General features: G+C 41.3%; 1 long non-coding RNA gene across 1 annotated transcript; it reads left to right on the top strand.

Annotated features, from left to right (window-relative positions):
• Positions 1-2,264: 2,264 nt before the first annotated feature.
• LOC132656076 (uncharacterized) lies at positions 2,265-5,629 on the top strand. Its single transcript, XR_009594022.1, has 3 exons — positions 2,265-2,380; positions 2,537-2,710; positions 5,523-5,629. It is a non-coding gene; the product is annotated as an uncharacterized LOC132656076 (long non-coding RNA).
• Positions 5,630-6,865: the final 1,236 nt, after the last annotated feature.

Raw genomic sequence — 6,865 nt, 5'->3', positions numbered from 1 at the left:
AAGAGTGCTGCTCACTGGCTTGCTCTGAAAGCCTTGCTCAGCCCGCTTTCTCATAGAAAGTCCAGGGCCACTGGCCCAGAGATGGCGCCACCCACAATGGTCTGGACAATCCGCATCCACTGACCAAGAAAATGCCCTACAGCTGGGATCTTACAGAAGCATTTTCTCACTTGAGATTCTGTCCTTCAAGATAGCTCTAGCTTGTGTCAGGTTGACTTAGAGTAGCTGGAAGAAGACTCAAGCTTCTTCTCTCTGCACGCGTTCATTGTGGAGCTCTTCAAATAAAACATAAACTTGAGACAAATCTCTAGCATGTGTTCAAACTCGCAGAGATTAAACGACCCATTACTGAATGATGAATGGGTCACAGAGGAAACCAAGAAAAAAAAAAGAAATTTCCCGTAACTGAATTGAAAAGAAAACACAGCCCAAGAAAACTTCTTTACCCATCCCTAGATCTACACGAAGGGGTTGGGTGGGCAAGGCCTCGTTTGAAGGGATGTAAGAGGCTTTCTGATTGATTTCTGACGTATCAGATTGTACACATGAGCGTGGAGCACCCTCCTTGCTAGCACACAGCTCAGCCCTTCCAGGTGAATGTGCTCCCACACAGGGCGCGGGCACCCTCTTGCTTCTGTTTGCCCGCGTTGCTTGGCGACCACGTGCTGACTACTCCCTCAGCAGTTGAGAGCTACGGAACGTGTCCGCCGGGACCTTGCTTGGCTCTGGCTGTTCTTTGATGTCGAAAACTTGAGTTGCTGCCTTCCTATAAGCTTTGGTCCTGGATTTAGGGGAGGCCATCTTGGCAGAGTCTCTTGACTGGGGCTGGGGATGAGGGAGAAGCTTAGTGGGAGGGAAGGGGCCCGCGGAGAAGACATTCACCATGCAGGCACTCTTCCACAAAAAAGAAAGGACTCCCCTGGGCTTCTGCGACGGCCTGAATAATATCTTCGTGGGCTTCGGGAACAAGGATGAGAGGGGTTGTCGGCCGCCCAAGTACCACACCAGCTACTCGCCCTATTATTCGATCCACAAGGCTGCAAGCACTGGGGATTTAGAAAAACTGAAGAGCTTTGTCAGTCGTGGAGTGTTTGCCTTGGAGCAAATAGACTGGAAGTACAGGTAACGCTGGGGTTGGGCCTGAGAGAGAGTTGGCAGGTGCCTTGGAGGGAGGCGCGGTCACCAGGGAGAAGGCCAGTTTCCTGTCTGAGGTGAGAAAAGAGAAGCATCTGCCCTTAACCTTAGGAAGAACACCTGGGAAGGGTGTTGACACCCAGCCGGTCCTCCTTAACAGCGACACAGATGAAGATCGGTGCTCCACAGCCTTGACAATTCTCCTTGTAGAGTGCTTATCGGCCTTTTCAAGGGTTTCAACGAAAACGTGTAATACAGCGCGAGTGTGTCCATTGGGGGGGGAGGGGTGGACATAGTGTCATATGGAAAAATGCACAAAGAGAGAAATTTCTATGTAATCAACTTCCCACCTAAAAGTTTTCTTTTTTAAGTAAAAGTTGATACTCTGTCAGTGTGTATATACCCATGTGTTCGTATGCTTGCAGGAATGTACATTTTCCACCGAGAGAACGCACAGGGAGATTTTAAATGAGAGGATGGCTTTGTACTTCCTTATTATGTATTTATTTATTGCTCATTTCATTTACTTTAGTTATGGATGCCATGTTCACTTTCCGGCCTCCTCCCTCACTAGTTCAAACACTTCTAAAGGGTTGTTCAGCCTCTTCCTGATGAAACCAAGCATGTTGTAATAAGATTTGATGATGGGTCCTGGTTTTTCCTCCACGTGTCAACGCCAGCCACTTCTGTCAGACAGCGGGGCCTCCCTGGTGCCTTGGACAGTTTTCAAGTCACTGACCCCATCTTGACCTTTCAATTTCATCCCACCCCCAGGCCACCGCAGTTTCCCCATCCTTCCTGTTCATCCCCCTGTTCCCTCATGGCTCTCTCTTGAGCTTTCTCTGCAGTGATGTCTTAAGAGGAGCAGGTCCCGTGAGCACTGTCCAGCTCCTGCTAGTCCAATGGGAAGAGTCTCTATTCCAAACCACAGAAACAGCTCACATTTGGGGGATGCCGACACCGGTCAAACTGTCTGCTCTTTGTAGAATGAGGCAACGCAGAGTCTTTTCCTCAGGAGAAACTTGAAATGTTGAATGCGGAGTCACGAAATGCTACCTGGTGGTTATAGTTGCACGTGTAAGTTTTAAGGATATGCCTTTGAAGTTCACAGAGATCCCTTTCCACTCACAGAACTGCCCTGCACTTTGCCTGTGTCTATGGCCATCCAGAGGTGGTAACTCTCCTGGTGAAGAGCAGCTGTGAGATTAGTCCAAAAGACATCAAAGGGGCCACACCTCTAATTAAGGTATCTTACAACCGTCAGCTTCAGGCGATGTGACTCTGCGGTACATTTTTCCATGAAAAATGAAACCATGTCACCTGAACGTAAATAAACGCTGTGGCCTGTGGAATGGCGGCCTTGAATTCTTCAACTGTCTCTGTGTTGGGATCGCACCCGCAGGCTGTGCAGTGCAGACACATAGAATGCCTGGCTATCCTGTTGGAGCACGGCGCCGATCCAAACCTCATGGACTGTTGTGACAACACCGCGCTGCACTATGCCGTCTACAACGGAGACGTTGCCATAGCCACGACGCTGCTCGACCACCACGCAAACATCGAGGCAATAAATGAGGTACACGGCCCCGGCTTTCATTCCACGGCGTTTGAAACGCACAAATTGTTCACAGCCGCGTTCATACAGAGCCAGTTTTCTGTGTTTTCCTAGCCCTAGTCCTTGGATGAAAATGTTTTGAAATAACTCAGTCACCTTAAATGTTGGGCCTTTGAAGTATTGCAATATTGCTGCTTTCATGAAGGAATTCCTGACAAATATTTGTCAAAACAAAGAATTTGTTAAGGCTTCAATTTGCCCATTTTCAAGTCTCACAGAAACTTTTTCTTGACTTGTGAAAAATAGCAACCAAAGTGAACATTTGCCTTTGATGTCAACTTTATCATAAATGAGAAAAATCTTTTATGGTAAATGGACATCTGGGTGCTGTAGACAAGTTATGTCACATGATCGAGCTGTGATTGGTAAAACCAAAGGAGGAAAAATAGAAAGGAAAGTTGGTGAGAAATAGTTACAAAAAAATTGGAAATTAGAAAATTGAGGAAAAAATAGGAAGTTTTGACTCACTTTGTGTGTATTTATTCTGTATTCTTCTGTTTGATAATAATAATTCCTAAATACAGACCATTACTAGTTTACAAGCATGTCCAGAGCTGAATTTTAGTAGGACTGAAAAGATCAGACTGTCGGTGAATCGGTGGCAATTACACAGAAAAGGGGAAAAGAAGGGACTCACCATGAAATGACCCTTACCTGACAGAAATTGTCACTCAGATAAGAGCCTGAAGTCTGCGCTCAAGTCTACAGTGCTTTCTTTTGATAGGATACAGTAGATATTTACCCTTCAGCTTTTCAGAATCAAGTTCTAGTTTCAAGTTTCTACCCACACTTCTCCTCCCATGCAAATGGAAGGGAGTTTTCAACCAAGGTGGCGTTTGTCTGTTTCTCTCTTTTGGCAATAACCTGAAATAAGAGATCCGCCCTGCCTCTGAGAGATAAGCTAGAGATGGCAAAAGAAATAACTAAAACTGTGCAGCACAATGATCTGGAGAACATTGTTGAAAACACACGTGTCTAGCATTTACCTGTAAAGTCCGAATCAGCACTCGAGTAAGACACGTCCTTAAGTGTTAGAAAATGTTCTCTTTGGGTTCTTCAGGCCTAGAAAATCATTTTGCATTATTCATACAATGAAGATTTTGTTTTCCAAAGGGCTAAGAACTCAGTGCCATCCATAGATGTAAATAGGGCTCTCCAGGAGCTGAATCCACAGTTAAACTCCAGCAGGTCCTTTTTCAAATTTTTAATTAAGAAATACATATGTGTGTATACATATGGATGGATGGATAGATAGATAGATAGATAGATAGATAGATGATAGGATAGATCAGTGTTAAAATTATTATGATAAAAACATTGTCTTTTTATTCCTGGCATATGTTTTGCTTAAAAACAGCTTGAAGTAGTAATTAAAATGGAACCAGAATAAAAATAGATTACAACTTTTTGAACAAGGTATGATGTCATAGTTCTTAAAATCATAACACTTAGAGACTGACAGAGAACAATGAGCCCAGGAAGCTAGCCTGGGCTACAAACTGAAATTTCTGTCTCAAAAAATAAAAGCCAACTGCAACAAAACCCCATAAAACCCAGAAGCAGTATGCTTCAGAATCATTAGATCATCATCACCATCATTATCATCATCTTGTTATAAAGTCTCACTACCGTAAAGCTCTAGCTATCCTGGAACTCGATATGTAGATTAGGATGGCCTTGATCTCAGAGAGATTTTGAGCCTCTACCTCCCAGGTGCTGGTACTACAGATGTGTGCCACCACACCCTGGGCCAAGATGATAATGATAATTGAGAAAGAAATTTCTTTCTTTTATATATAAATTTTTCAAGACGGGGTTTTTCTATGTAGCCCTGGAACTTACTTTGTAGACTAGGCTGGCCTTGAACTCAAAGGGATCCACCTGCCTCTGCCTCCTGAGTGCTGGGATTTAAGGCGTGTGCAACCACCATGCCTGGAGAGAATGAAATTTCTTATTGAGCTCTCTAACAATTAAATAAGACTTATTTTTTAATAAGATCAATCAAAGTTCTTGTGAAGCCTGTTCATCTAAGTGAGAGCCCAGTTTCCTAAGTGGCTGATAGGAAATGAACCGCTAATGCTGGTGTCTCAAGCTCTGGCACTGCACACAAAAAGGAATTAACAAGTTTCCGTTGGAACTGCGGGAAACCTCAGCTCCATGTCAAAGCTCTCAAAACACTATGACCCTTTAACCTTAAGTCCTTAAGTGATAACATCTGTCATAAAAGGCAGTTTAAGGAACATAGAACTTATGCAAAACAAGAGAGATTTCTGTGGTAGAGGCCCTGTATTTCAGTTTTGCCACATTCCCAGATTGGTAGTCATGCAATCTTTTTATTGGGCCATGGGATGCCTGGAGAAGAGGTCTTTCTTCGTAACATAGGTAGATACACAATATGGACAGGGAGATTTAGCTTATTTGCCAGCAACAATAAATGAAGTTGTGGCTGCTGTGGCCTTTAGTGTGGATTGTTGAAATAAAGATAAAAAAAAATCAAGAAGCTTTTGCTTAGATGGGAGCAATCACATGACCCCAAAATAGCATGAGGCGTGATTTGACAGAAGCAAAAACTGTGGCAACAGGAAATCTTTGCCATGGATTTGGGAATGGATATATGTGATCACTCTATGTGGGAGGATTTCATGGAAAAAGGGGAGCATGTGGAAGTCAGTGGGTTGAGGAAGAAACTGCCAGTCATTTATCGTCGGCGTTTATGATCACATGCTAAGGGCATTTCTTGATTTTCAGTTCCTCACTGATTTTCTTTTGACAGAACAAGATAACACCACTTTTGCTTGCTCTGAAACAAAATAAGGAGAAGATGGCAGAATTCTTAATCAACAAGGGTGCAAATGTGAAAACATGTGATTTCCTGGGAAGGTAAAAAAAAAGAAGTCCTTGTAATTTAATAAAGTTATTGAGTTTGATGCTGTAAATATCACATGAGACACGATGTTAAATTAATAGGGAGAAGAATTTAGCTTTTACTTACTGAGATAACATTAACCAAGACCATCAGCTTGGTACAAAAATAATTATTCAGCATGAACAACACAAAGACAACGTACAATAGGGTCTATAATTCCTGATAATATAAAATGACATTGATTGAATATATTGCATCTTATTCATTGGATAACTTATTTAGAAAATTGGGTTCCACATTTTATTTCTTTTTAAGATCTTAGTTTTAACTTTTGAATCACAGCACAACTCTTAATGTCTTTATAACATTTGTCATCACGCTTTGTATTTGCTGCTTCCTTAAAGATAAAAATCTGTTGAATGGCTGTTTGCATTAAATTTCTTTGAAGACCATTGTTTTGTTATCCTTCAGTGACTACTAATGTCTATTATCATATGGTACTCTATTTTTTCCATTTTTCTCCTCTTTATTCTGAAACTTTAATGATTATTTGGCATGGTGGTCGAGAGAATGAAAAACTGCTTTTACTGAATAAGTTTGGGATGAGTAAAAATCACAGTGGGTTGATAAGAAGAAACCTTAATATCCACACAAGAGTCAACGTAATTCCATCTTTCACATTTTTTGAGTGTGTTACCTTGGAAATGTTTCACACTGCTAGTTGTTTTTTTCTTGATTCAAAAATCAGGGTTATGGCCATACATATTATGTATTATGTCCTATTTAGGTGTAGTACATGATCATCAATACCATTATCATTATTTTTTTTATTTTTAATTATACTATTATGTTAATCATGCAGATAAACTTTTTCTTTTGATCTTCAAAAGAATTACAATGTATTATATTAGACTAAGAAAGAAATGAATAATTCTTTATTTAAATATTCACCTACTTTGATATATATTTAGCTTCAGTATTTGTGAACGAAAGGACATGGAATCATAAATTCTACTATGTAATACCTAAATGGGAGAACGGGCTTTCTTTTTACTTGCTCCAATTTGTCCTGGAGACACTTTACAGGTTGAACATTTGAGCTCTCCAGAGATGTTAATGTTTGCTGGTAAATGGTTAATTCTGTATACACGGGCAATGTTTCAGACTGGTAAAACGTATTCAATGAGATGTTTAACAGTTTTACTGAACACAGCCAACAGCAAGGTTCTACGCCTGCTCTTTCAGAAACA

The sequence above is a fragment of the Meriones unguiculatus genome, chromosome 8 (genome assembly GCF_030254825.1).
Source record: "Meriones unguiculatus strain TT.TT164.6M chromosome 8, Bangor_MerUng_6.1, whole genome shotgun sequence".
Classification (NCBI taxonomy): Eukaryota; Metazoa; Chordata; class Mammalia; order Rodentia; family Muridae; genus Meriones; species Meriones unguiculatus.
Note: the sequence above shows the minus strand (reverse complement) of the source record. Positions and strands in the feature narration are given on the sequence as shown.